A 13,114-nucleotide genomic window follows, 5' to 3' on the forward strand; every position below is an offset into this window, starting at 1 on the left:
TAATCCAATAATCGGGCCGCAGAGGTGCTGCACTACTCTGCCGTGCTAAGGAAGAACGCCGTATGAAAATTCGAGAGTTGCCAAATTTCATTCGATAAAATGTTTATTGTTAAGGGAAATTATGAATATATTTCCTTGACATTTTCGGACGTTTTAGATCAAATTACAAGCAAGATTATCTGAGAAATTGGTAGACTCATATTCAAAAATTTTCCGGAAAATGAGTGATTTGCCAGGGGAAATTTGGCAACGCCTGATGGCTCATACGGCGTTTTTCCTTAGCACGGCAGTACTGCAGTGCGTGATATTCGAGGCATTTCAGGTACAATTTTGGCACAAGGTTTGGAGTGCCTTCTGGAAGTGAGATCGTATACACGGGAAGGAAAAAAGTGAAAAAAAAAGGAAATAAAACATTTAATCGTGCGTTGTATAATAAAGTATTTAGCTTGATTCTATTTTTTCACCTGTGATATTGTAGCAGCATCCCAACTCTGAAACGGTATTCATTCAGTAGCACCCCAACTCTGAAACGGTATTCATTCAGCTACCGATTGGAATCTTAAAAATCGATCCGCTACTTTGCAATGAAGCGTAATCTCGCTCAGGTACGCATCATCGAGTTTCATTCTAAATGGACTAAGATTAATAATGTGTCTCAAAAGACTGTCGGCGCTCTTCTTATGCAACTAAATAATGATTGTCTCGGTCGTACAAATCATTAACATTATTGGTAAATGGAGCTGTTCTCCCGCGATGGTGCTGTTTCGGCTTTGCAAGATTTTTCAATTTTCGGTTATTCATAATGTGAAAACAAAAGTTGAGCTATGAGCCGATTTTACGAATATATGCACTGATTGCGACTCACGCTATGCTTCTCCTTTCCCCCTTTTTCCTTAGTGATTATGCATCTTGCCAGTGTTTTTTATTCTTATCTGCGTACTTTCCCTTGCACTGATGAAGACCAAAGTGTCGGTCGAAACGTTTGCTTGTCCACCATGTAAGGTTAAATTGTAAATATACTAACATCCTCTTGCACATTGTTTTTTTTTATTAAAGCATGACTTGAGTCGCAATCATTGCATATATTTGTAAAATCGGCTAATAGCTCAAATTTTGGTTTCGGCTATGTATGTTCGCTTGATAAGAAAGCTTCATTCAGAATCTCGCACGGTGCTTTGCAACGGTGCTTGCAGCAAAATTTTTTCCAGTGTTCGGGCAATCTGTACTTCGTCGTTACCGACCATACTTAGTTAGGTCAGGTTAGTTCAGATAAGGACATTTTTTTTAAAAAAACGTGATACGGATCACACGAAATCAGGGTAATGGAATGAACGTCACACTTTCTTGACGGCTCATTGTAGTTTTTTGGCAGTTCTTCACCAAGAGAAAAAATAACCCATACGTTCACTGGAAAAAAACATATTGGATCTAGAGTCCAGACTCTAAAAAACATCTACAAGAAAAATTACTCTTGATTCAATCAGATTTCAGCTTAAATCAAGAACCAAGCCTCTTAATTTGAGCGAATTTACTTTTGACTTAAGCTTAAATCTGATTGAATCAAGAGTCCTTTTTCTTGTCAATGTTTTCAAGAGTCTGGACTCTAGATCCAATGTGTTTTTTTTCTCAATGTACGTTTGTTTAATGTGGGAAGTGGAACATAAAGTTACCCAATCTTTCGGTTGAAATCGGGGTTTCTCGGTTCCTCCATTCTTTTTTGTGCTAAATTGAACGCAAACTTTACCGAGATCAACACAAAATTTGAGTTATTGTGTTTCACTTCCTTTATTAACCGTCAGTAACATAAGAACACACATTTTTTTCTGCGTGTACATGTGATAGGCGCTTTCCGTGTTTTCATTTATCTGCACCTCTCGTCGTGTGCAACAGACACATCGAAAGAGCCACGACTCGGGGTTCCCGGTTCTGGAACCGAAAGCGAGGCGCACAAGTTGAAAAGACTCGGGCATCATAGTGCCAGGCCTCACGAAGTCGGTGTGGTTTTGCTGGATTCTGAACTTGGCCTGGGAGATGCCCAAATATAGCTGACGTTCGACCCGGCTCCAACCGATTCGAAACCATCACTCAATCCACGAACCAAACCAACTCATGCGCTCTCGTTCGATGTATCGAATCCCGAGATTTTAAACTTGGATTCTTCGAGATTTATCGAAGCGGACTCTGACGCGAACTGGTCGAATCTTATTTTCTTCTCGTTGTTGCCACCAGCGACCCGATCGATGAATCAATATCGAATGACCTTGATCGATATAAAGCATCGCTAAGATGGGGCTTCATCGAGCAGGATTCGATGACGATTCAACAATCGACCCGCTGCCGTGGCGTGCTTTGCGATATATCCATTATTCTGCCATTTAAACCTATGGAACCTATCGATATACATGGTGTTCGCAATGAACACCTTAATAATCGATTCTTTAACGTAGCCTCTGATTGGGAAGTATCGATAATCGATCATTCACGCCACGCCATTGTCGTTCAAGTGCTCTTGTTTGCCCAGTATCGGTCCCGGTCGCTAATTTGTTGGTGTGCCGAGCTGGGTGGACTAAATGAGCGCTGTCTTATTTCTCGATTGAGACAAATCGCTCGAAGAATGTGCAATTCTTTACGTGGATCGGTATCTATCTTTCGTGATGTATTCTCCGCGTTAAAGGGAGAAATATCAGAGCATTTATCATGCACGTGTTAGTGGACCACGGATTACCTCAGCGTTGTTTGAATAATTACACTTACTAGGAGTACAGCTGTCCTTATGTCCCGAAATGCTCCTCTATATTTAAACGGAGTAGGTCGTCAGCCCCCCCCCCCATTTTACACCTCAATGCTATCAGATAGTGTTGGTAATAAAATTTCTCACCTCGAAGAAAAATAAATTTCGACAAAACTTCAGAGTTTAGGAAAAATTGGGGGAAACCACGTACATACACTGAAAAAAAATTATGGTAACATTTACCATGAGTTTACTTGATTTTTTACACAGTGATACTATTTAGTGAAAATAACCGGAATTATAGTAGTATTCACCAGACTCTAGTGATTCTTACCATATGGCAGATGCTACCATGAGGTCTGGTGTTTATTACCATACTCGTATCACTCTGTCAGAGTAGGGTAAAATCTACCATAATTTTTTTGAGTGTACTCGTTTCCACATATACGATTCTGCAAGAATAATAAAGAACACTGAGAAACGTGGCCCGAACTGTTCGTTACAAGGTGATAAAATAGTGCTGGGTCTACACTATTTTGCGGGGAAAACAAGCCAAAAAATTCAAATTGTTCAATTAGAGTCAAAAATGAGGGTTCAGCTCAAGCAGATGCATTGGAATATTTAGCTGAAGTTACGCTGAGTCTTGAACATTACTCATTAGAGCTCAAAATTTTTGACTCTAATTGAAATATCTGAACTTTTTGGCCTTGTTTTTACCACCTTGTTACATATGATTTTGCAGCTACATATGCATACCTATTATACATTTAATTGCACCGTGGATTCCGTAAGCAGTTGTAGATCATAATTATGGTACCGCTTTGACCGCGAAGCAAAACTTTTAGAGCTAAGTTCACTTCGCCTTAATATAATTTAGAAGTTGACATTGCTTCCCCTATTTTTTCGTATTTTCAACAGTTTCAATGGAACTCATTATTCTGTGTGATTTTGACAATGAAGGCTGTTTTTCTCGGTTTATATGTCACAAGCAGTCAGTAATTCCCGGCAATTTGCAAGCGGCATGCATACTTGTTGCTTCGTCAAATTGCAACAGTTCGCATCGATATTGTAAAAATGAGAGGAAACATTCGTCTTCGGAGAAGAAACTTCTTTACAACTGTTTTACGACTCCCGCCATGAGAACGTACTTGATCCTCCAAATGCTCCGGTGAGGAAAGTTGCCTCTAGCAATTAGATCATTTTGCAACTAGTCAGTGCTTAGGAACGGATACATTCCTCCCTTAAGCATAAACTAGTTGCCGAGGAGAGAAATCATTTCTCTCCTCTGCATTGAGTAGTTGTTTTCGAGAGAAATGTTTTCTCTCCCAAGCAACTAGTTAGTGCTTAAGAGAGGAATGTATCTGTTCCTAAGCAGGAGAGAAATGTTTCCTCTCCCGAGCTACTAGTTGGTGCTCAGGAGAGGATTGTATCCTTTCCTGAGCACAAACTAGTTGTTCGGCGGAGAGAAAACATTTCTCTCGTAAACAACTACTCGATGCAGAGGAGAGAGATGTTTTCTCTCCTAAACAAATAGTTCATTCTTAAGTCCCGGAAATTTGCAAGCGGCATGCATGCGTGTTCCGTCATCAAATTGCAACAGTTCGCAACGACATAGCAAAAATTTCATTGGTTAAGAACCTCTGAAACACAACCGCGGCATAAAGCGCCTTCAAATCCGGGTGATACCCTCCGCTTTGCCAGACAGTTAGTTTAGTTGCCTACCCGAACCAAACCCAACTAACTTTAAGACCACCGATTTCACTTCACGCAGTCTTGAGTGTGCTAGCTGGCACCATGCATTCAAGAAGAGAAGTGTTTGTTATATTCCGGGCAGAAAAATCATTAGTTATTTTATTTTTTCTTTACTTCTATATTTCAACGTTTTTTATTAAATACAAATAGATTGCAATATACCGCCGATTGCTAATTGCTTGCGACACATTTGTCTGTTCGACTTGATCAAGTATCGGTAACCGCCTAAAAAGAAAGGATCATCCTGCGAGAGAGCAAAACGAGTACATCCTGCTACAGTGTGAAAATTGGCACCTTATTTATTATTTTTGACGTATTTGTAAAGCCGTTGTGCTCTATGTCAAGTAAATCATTATATTATCTTACATTTTTCTGCCAATTATTAACCCTGATATTTTCATCATTTAAGAGCGGTACATTTGGACCGCGTTTAGCAGGAAGGAATTAACCAAGCCACATCAGCTATGGCCCAATTAAGCTGGGCAACTCAATTTCTTTCAAGAAATCGTTTGTGCGGATTCCTTTAAAAATTTTAAGGAATTTGCTTTGCACCAAGCAGAACATTTATTAAAATTTTTACAAAAATGTACACAACAGTTTTCATGTGAAAAATCAAATTGCCGGTAAAATTTAGCAATAGCTGATGTGGCATGGTCCCCTCCTGCTTAACACGATCCCTTTATTCAAACACAGAAGATAGCTCTTACTGCTGATTTGCCTAACATGGAGCAAACAAGTCCCTTTTTATGGTTAAAGATTGATTCAATGGTTTCTCAAACCCCTTGATAATGTTAAGAATCTTTCGCGTGATGTTGGACAATTTTATGCATGAACTATTCAATGAAATTCTCCGCCCAAGCATTGTTTCCTCAAAACTATAATAATTCCACAGTTGCTGCTTTTTTCGGTAACAGACGATTTAGGTGGCAAGGTCCGAGGATGTAAGCCAAAAACGGTACCGCAATTCGAGAAAGTGATTCGCGATTTTGATCGACAATTGGCTCGGGGCGTGTCGTCGTTGTGTGCTTTGAACGGGCGTCCGTCGCGGCGCCCCTCCTAGCCCTGGGGTCGTGCGCAAACCCTGAACCGCCCCCGCCCCCACCTCTCCTCGCCCATCTCAAAGTCTCGCCCTCTTCGTATTTAAAAGTCACCAAAGTCATTGTTTTTCGTTGTGTGGGAGTTCCTGCGTTGAATATTCCAGGGTATGTTGCCAAATCTCATAAAAAGGAAGTATTCGCGGGAAAAACCTATCCGATTTTCGAAATGTTTGCGTTGTGCGAATTCTTTGGCTAGGTTTCTGCCAGGTTTTGGCACCGACTGATAAATTCAGGACTCCATTGCTCCATGGCTGCGGGAATCGACTGCACCTCGTTCCGTGAGTTCAAGGGTTGAATTAAGTTTCAAAACGTAGTCTCCTACAAGCTCCGTGGGATTCCACATTAAAGTCTTTAATTTTGGGTCGTGTAAATGTTTCATTTTTTATATTTTGGAATCGCAAAGTAATTTTTATATTTTTTAAATTTTTTTAACAAACTCCACCTGGTCTTATATTACAATGTTTGTATAATTTTGGGTAGTAAACATTTTTCATATTTTGAAACTGCACATCATCCTCTATTACAATCGATTTTAGAGTGCAATCAATTCACTAGAAACACGTTCCGGGACTTATTGCTACCACGCTCAGCTTCCTGATTCAGTATTTTTGCATATACTCTCTAGTAAACCAGGAAAACCTCATTGAGAAAAATTACGTCTGTTATTATTTGGCTTGAATACACCTAAATTTCGCCTTTCTAACTACCCTCCAAAACCTTCTAGGATCCATTGTGATCAACCTGTAGATTTTTGTATTACATCTTTCCCTGATTGACGTAGAGTGGAAGACATGATGAAAGCTTTGCGGTCTTATACTCTTGCAGCCTCTGTATCCCCAAATTAAGGCCGAAGTGAATGATTATAGTTCCTCCCATACGCATTAACTTCTCATTAAAGCTACGGAACCTTAGGCGCGTCTAGACGCGGCGTCCTGGACGCTGCGTCCAGACGCCGATAAATCTGTCTAATGATTTTTGCGCGGGGACGGCACCTTAGCGGCGAAGAGACGCTGCGGAAAACGCCGATCGAGGACGCTCCGATCTGTCGCGAACAGATCGGAGCGAAGACGCCGAGAAATTCCGCTCAGTCCGCTGCCTTTCCTACCGATTTTTGAATGTGTTTAGTTCGACAAACCCACGAATCGATCACAAAGGCCGTGAATTGATCTCCAAAAGCCGCGAATCGATCGAAAATTCCGTGAATCGATCGACAAGAGCCGTGGATTGACCGACCCACCCGTGAATCAATCGACAAAAGCCGTGGATAGATCGACAAACCTGTGAGTCTATTGACAAACCTGTGAATCGATCGACAAACCTATGAGTCGATCGACAAACCTGCGAATCGATCGACAAACCTATGAGTCGATCGACATACCTGTGAGTTGATCGACAAACCCGTGAATCGATCGACCAAGTTGTGAATCGATCGAATTACGTCGATTGGCTCACGTTTTGGTTTTTCGATCGATTTATGTCGATTGACTAGATACCGGTTTTCCTTTTAATTGTCAATCATTTCTCGTCTATCGATCCACATTTTTTGTCGATCGAATCGACACCCGTTTTTTAGTAATTTGTCCATCGATTGGTGTTGATCGATTCACGTTTTTATTTTTCGGTCGATTTTTGTCGATCGAATCCACACCCTCCTAAAAAAAAGCGCGTACAGCCATTTTCGCGGCCCAGAGCATACTGTCCGATCAACGAAAATTCGAGAAATTGACGGCGGACAGAGCGGAAAAAATCCACGGATTCCGCTCCTAAGGTGCCGTGCTCTAAAATGTGAGCGTCTTCTCGCCCTCGACTCGGTAGCAGCATTTTCCGCCGGCGTCCAGGACGCCGCGTCCAGACGCGCCTAAGGTTCCGTAGCTTTAAGGAATTATCTGTGAACCATATGGACTAATGGACTACATTTTCCAATGGTGAGTTAGTTTTTTGGCTCATGTACAAAATCGCCTATCTGCAACAGGAAAATCAAAGAGAAAGAGAAGGCGGATAAACATGGGGGAGAAGAATAAGGAGAAGAAGGAACGGAAAAAGAAAAGAGAGAGGAAAAAGAAGATTACAGAAGAGGGTAGAAGTTATTAAGGAAGAGGGAAAAAGGAAAGAGAGAAAGCAGAAGAGGAAAAAGAAGGAGAAAAAAGAGAGGTGAAAAAATGGGAAGAAGAAACAGAGGAAAGGAGGAAAAATAAAGATACAAGGCTAGGAAGATGGTGGGAAACCAAGGACGTTGAAGATGAAAGAGAATCAGGAACGAGCACTTACCAACAAAGGAACATCATCAGCACTTACTTTGGTTCTAACGTAAGCCTAAAATAGTAGTTCCTTTTTAAAAAATGTAGCATAAAGACGATGTAAAAGTCTGCAACTACGTATTTCGGTTTGCGTCGTCAAAACTTCAAGGAACGATGACGATTTGTTCACCTTTAAAAAAATAATGAAGGAGCGGAGATTTTCAAACACCGCAAACGAGACAAGTGGTTGAGGGCTTACACCGTCGATAAGCTCCATAGACCTGGCAACACTGCAGATCATCTGCGAAATGAAGGGGATTCGCCATTGGCCAATCCCAATTCACCGAACGTTTAGCACTGATTCGCATCGAAGGGTAATTGTCATTAAACTGTAATAGGATATTGTCTTGTCCGTCACGTCGAGGCGTCCCGAATGTCAACCGTGGCGTAATATGACACCTCAGCGCAGTTATAATTGCCGGGTTTATGAATAGCCAGCTCCAAGCACTTCAGTGCAGCACACTCCTAAATCGGGATTGTTATCCCAGAAATAGGACTTTTGCGCCATAAGTGTTCGTATAGCGGAATCGTTTGCTTAGGTATTGATTCTAGTGGACCTCGAGTTCTCCATCCCAAGTTGCCGCTTTTCAGTGGAGAGAAAACAAGTTTAGAGAGCACTGGAAAAAAACACACTGGATCTAGAGTCCAGACTTTTGAAAACATTGACAAGAAAAAATACCCTTGATTCAATCGGATTTTTGCTTGAATCAAAACGAAATCCGCTTAAATTAAGAGGCTTGGTTCTTAATTTAAGCTAGATTCTGATTGAATCAAGAGTACTTTCTCTTGTCGATGTTTTCAAGAGTCTGGACTCTAAATCCAATGTGTTTTTTTTTCCAGTGAGTTTAATTAAGGCAACCAGTCCCTTTCTAGCCAGGAAGATAATTTCAATCAGAAAAAAAGCGCTGTGTTTTCTGTTATATAGTGGTGGATGCATTTCTCATAGTTTGCGCTAAATGTATTACGTGTCCAACTACCCACTTGTCTATTTCAGGTCGATTTGTTATTCATATGAAGGAATTTTTCCTATTCATGTACCCACTTGTCTATTTCAGGTCGATTTGTTATTCATATGAAGGAATTTTTCCTATTCATGTACCCACTTGTCTATTTCAGGTCGATTTGTTATTCATATGAAGGAATTTTTCCTATTCATGTGCTAAAGTGACCCAAGCGAGTAGCTAATGTGTACTGGCATGTAACGCAGATTGCATAGACTACGAAGGTTTCGTACCTTTTACGATGTGCCTCACTGAAAAAAAATTCTCGGTGTTTTTACCAAGGTCCGTTGGTACCTTTTACCAATTATTGGTAATTTTACCAAGACAGACTGGTAAGCTTACCTATTAACCGGCATTTTTACTGTTTTTTCAGGTAAGAATACCACTTTTATTGGTAATCAATTCCCGGTAACTTTGCCATTTTATCTCGGTAATTCTACCACAGTCGATAAAAAATATTGGTGTTTTTACCAAGGTCCAGTAAAATTACCGGGAAAGTTTCATAATTTTACCGAGATTTCTCGGTAAAATTACCAATTCCATAAATGATAATTTTACCAAGAAAAAATTGGGACTAAATAGAACCCTGAATTCTTGGTAATTTTACCCTTTTCTTAGTAAATACACCGAGATTTTTTTTTCAGTGCTGAAGCACACCGCGCTTTTCCTGTGACGCAGTATTGATATTCAAACATTCTTGCTCTATTTTGTACCAGAATATTCGAAAGATATGAATATTGTGAAGGGGCTCGCTACGTATGTTGTACGAAACCTACTGAAACGTAATTCTAGCCAACTGTCAGTTCCTACAGTTAACGATTCTCACTTACAACCTTAGTGCAATCCTCAATTTGACTGAATTTTTGCGATAAGGTGCCTTCATTTCTAGCTTATTTTAGAAACAACGTATGTGTCGTTAGTCTCCCGATGTAGATGGGTGCTTCGATGATGGAGTCAGAAATAGTGGCTCCTTTTCGTCAAATATGAAGTTCAGTTACTTATTCAATACTTAGGTTGACTTTAAAACGTGGCAACTGCAAGAATTATTCTTCTCGTTCTTGTAGTGGCAACCATGGGTATTATTTGCAAGAAATGACGCTAAACTGTAATTTTGAGCTCTTTGCCATGAAAGGCAGTGGCTAATGTCTCAACGCGGCAAGCCCTTAAATGAGGCTTTGATCCCACACTATGCTATGAGGTCCCTCCCATGATGCGAATTTGCCCAGCGACGAAATTAATGGTACAAAAGTGATAGAAGTAATAACCACGAAAGCCTTTAAATGGAGAAACAGTGATACCTCATTCTTCATTATTATGTCACTTTTGATTCTTCCTAAGTATCGTTTCAACACATGTCACTATTTAAACCCATACCTAAACAGGGAACTTAAAAAAGGAGGAAGGGCAACTGGCCATATTAATTTCCGCAGATGACTATCTGCCTAAAAAAAAATACAAAATTTGGGCGGATGAAACAGAAGGAGCCTAATTACATCTCACGTCGCCTAATTTGCTCGATATATGTTTAACGAAAAACAAACTTAGTAATTTTTCCTACCCTGGGAAAAAAACACATTGGATCTAGAGTCCAGACTTTTGAAAATATTGGCAAGAAAAAATACTCTTGATTCAATCAGGTTTAAGCTTAAATTAAAATGAAATCCGCTAAAATTAAGAGGCTTGGTTCTTGTTTTAAGCAAAAATCCGATCGAATCAAGAGTATTTTATCTTGTCAATGTTTTTTTTTTAAGAGTCTGGACTCTAGATCCAATGTATTTTCTTTCCAGTGTAAGTGAATTAAGTGCTTCATAATTCAGGGGAAATGAATAGAAACGAGAGTTTTAAAACATTATGTGACCGAGTATCCCTATAAAAAAACACAACCCGACATAAAATAGAATTACCACATTGGTTTTCGTATCATGCACAATCAAATCATGCACAATTCATTCATTAACCCCAACTGTCGATAATTGTGTCATCAGATTTCTATTTAGGACAACCGAAATCCCGGTTTTCCGATATTTTTTTTTGTTGCGACAACCAGAATCCCAATGGGTCGATGGAAAATCCTGTCGTTTCAAATAGAAATCCGATGCGGGAAGCAGCAGCAGGACGCTCTTACAGGCACTCTGGGACATTTTTTCACGCGGGCTGATTACTGAAATTAATAGACAAACCCATAGACAAAAGAGACAAAGGGAGAACGGAGCAATCCTGTCGGTTGAAACGGGTCGCAACCACCGGCTTCCTTCATCAAGATCGCCTTATTTTGTCTATGTCTCCTTTGTCTATCGCGTTGTCTATCAATTTCAATAATCAGCCCGCTGTTCGCCTGCGTTTCATTTGAAAATATAAAGCATGAGAGGAAAAGGAGGCAACGTCTAATGTAGTTAGGGTGATTCTGCTGAATGGCGTCCAGTCGGCACGATGTGAGGAAATGATTTATGCACCAGGCTCGTTTGTTCGATGTTTATGTCGGCTAAAATTCGTCAAGTGCGTACATGGGCTCGGTTATGATTAATCATGCTCCAAGAAAGAAGTATTCATTAATGAATAAGCTCTGCTCTTTCACCGCTCATCGTCAGACTCCCATGACACTGCTTCTTTTTTGCTAATACGAGGAGACGTCTTAGAAAGCACTCCGGGCTGATCATCGAAATTGATAGACAAAGGTATAGATAAAGGAAACAAATGGAAAATGGAAAATGGAAATCAATCTTATTTAGGTATATTTAATATTTAAATTTATTTTACTTTAATACTTAACTTTTAAAGGTTTCTATTGTTTAATTCTGTAATTTAGGTTATCAAATAAGTAAATAATAAACAATATTTAATTAAATTATTATATTTAATAACTAGATATTTAAAACATGGTTTTATCTAAAATCTAAAAATTAATTTATTTTACCTTTTGAATGGTAACAATGTAAAATTCTTATATGGTTGTAAATTTCCAATTTCCAATTGCCATTTTTTTGTTTTGGTTGTAATATGGTTTTTCTTATATGGTTGGAGCCACTCGGATACCATATAGTTAATATTCGTGCCTTTATCGTGAGTGAGTATAATAATGCATATCGACGGCAGTGGCGTGGCGTGAATTGCGATACATCGATTGTTATGCCATTTAAACCTATGGTAAAGAATCGATTATTAAGTTGTTCGCTGCGAACACCCTGTTTATCGATCCTTTTCCATAGGTTTAAATGGCATAACAATCGATGTATCGCAAAGCACGCCACGCCACTGATCGACGGTGATAGTACGAGATCGCGTATCGCGGTTTGCGACACTGTAGACTGCCTGTCATACTTTATTTTATCAATGAAAAACAACTCAAAGTTAATTCTTGAAAACTTCCCAATTTTTTCCTTTCCGTGCGAAGAAAACTCTGTGTAAATTCAGTTACGGGATGACAAGTTCTTGGAAAGTCATTGATAGCTCTGGAAAAGTCAGAGAATTTCGCTGAAGAACCTTGAAATCACTTTCTCCGGTCGAAACATTATATAATTTTCTACCATTTTCCCACTATCTATCAATGAATATTAGTGCTTCCACCTTTAAATTCTCGACTCATGAATTTTGAAGTTTCAAGAGATTTTACGCAGAAAATGTTTGTGCAAAGCATGAGAAATCGTACAAAAAGTTTAGACTGGAAAGTCGAGGATTTTTAACTTTTAGAGGTAAAATAATCTCTCCCTGGACTCCAGAACAGGACAGACCGTGCCGTGATGTGTTTACCGAATGATGCCATCGAACATGAAGAATTCAACCATGAAATTCCTCATTTGTCAATAATTGGACTGCAATTTGCAATGAGGAACCGCGATTTATTGGCTCATTTCACAGGAAACATATTGACGGTGAAACTACCAAACCACGTATCTCGTTTGCGGTGTTTAAAAATCTACGCTCGCATTTTATTTTTTTGAAGTCGACCAAATCAATATCATTCCTTGAAATTTTCACAGAATTTTTCCCGCACAAAGAGGAAAAATCACAGAAATTTTCAAGACCAGACGACAAGTAGTTTTTCATTAAAAAAATAAAGTATGACAGGAAGTCTGCAACGTCGCAAACCGAGATACGTGGTTTGGTATAGTTTCACCGTCGATATGTGTAATTAGTTTCTCTATGTAGATAGGTGTTTTTTTGGGTGAACGAAAGTTAGTAGTTCCTAATTGCAAAATGCAGTCCAATTTACAAAAGCAAATTGTGCCTAAACCGAAC

At 39.5% G+C, this 13,114-nt stretch overlaps 1 protein-coding gene across 2 annotated transcripts in view; it reads left to right on the forward strand.

The window, feature by feature from the left end:
• The window catches only part of for (cGMP-dependent protein kinase for), a 241,135-nt gene that overhangs the window by 127,191 nt on the left and 100,830 nt on the right, over nt 1–13,114 (forward strand). The gene's annotated exons all lie outside the window — the stretch shown is intronic.

The sequence above is a fragment of the Bemisia tabaci genome, chromosome 1, assembly GCF_918797505.1.
Source record: "Bemisia tabaci chromosome 1, PGI_BMITA_v3".
Classification (NCBI taxonomy): domain Eukaryota; kingdom Metazoa; phylum Arthropoda; class Insecta; order Hemiptera; family Aleyrodidae; genus Bemisia; species Bemisia tabaci.